At 47.9% G+C, this 215-nt stretch overlaps 1 protein-coding gene across 1 annotated transcript in view; it reads left to right on the top strand.

The window, feature by feature from the left end:
• LOC119594599 (retinol dehydrogenase 11-like) overlaps window positions 1-215 on the top strand; it is a gene marked incomplete in the record, with an annotated part of 7,645 nt that overhangs the window by 1,073 nt on the left and 6,357 nt on the right.

Raw genomic sequence — 215 nt, forward strand, 5'->3', positions numbered from 1 at the left:
AAGTCTGGCTGAGAACTAGACCAACTGTATTAGGTTGACCCACCAACAAGCAGTTTTAGAATCTTAGGGTCAGATCCACCCAACTACCTGAAGTTAGACTGGCGATCTCAAAGCTGAGGAGAGATAAAGCAGCGGCATCCCTGCCGAATATTTAAAAACTGTTGGTGGACCTATCGCGTGGTTTGCATGCTTTCCTGGCTGCCATCTGGTAGTCC

This window comes from Penaeus monodon, chromosome 34 (genome assembly GCF_015228065.2).
Source record: "Penaeus monodon isolate SGIC_2016 chromosome 34, NSTDA_Pmon_1, whole genome shotgun sequence".
NCBI classification, from domain to species: Eukaryota; Metazoa; Arthropoda; class Malacostraca; order Decapoda; family Penaeidae; genus Penaeus; species Penaeus monodon.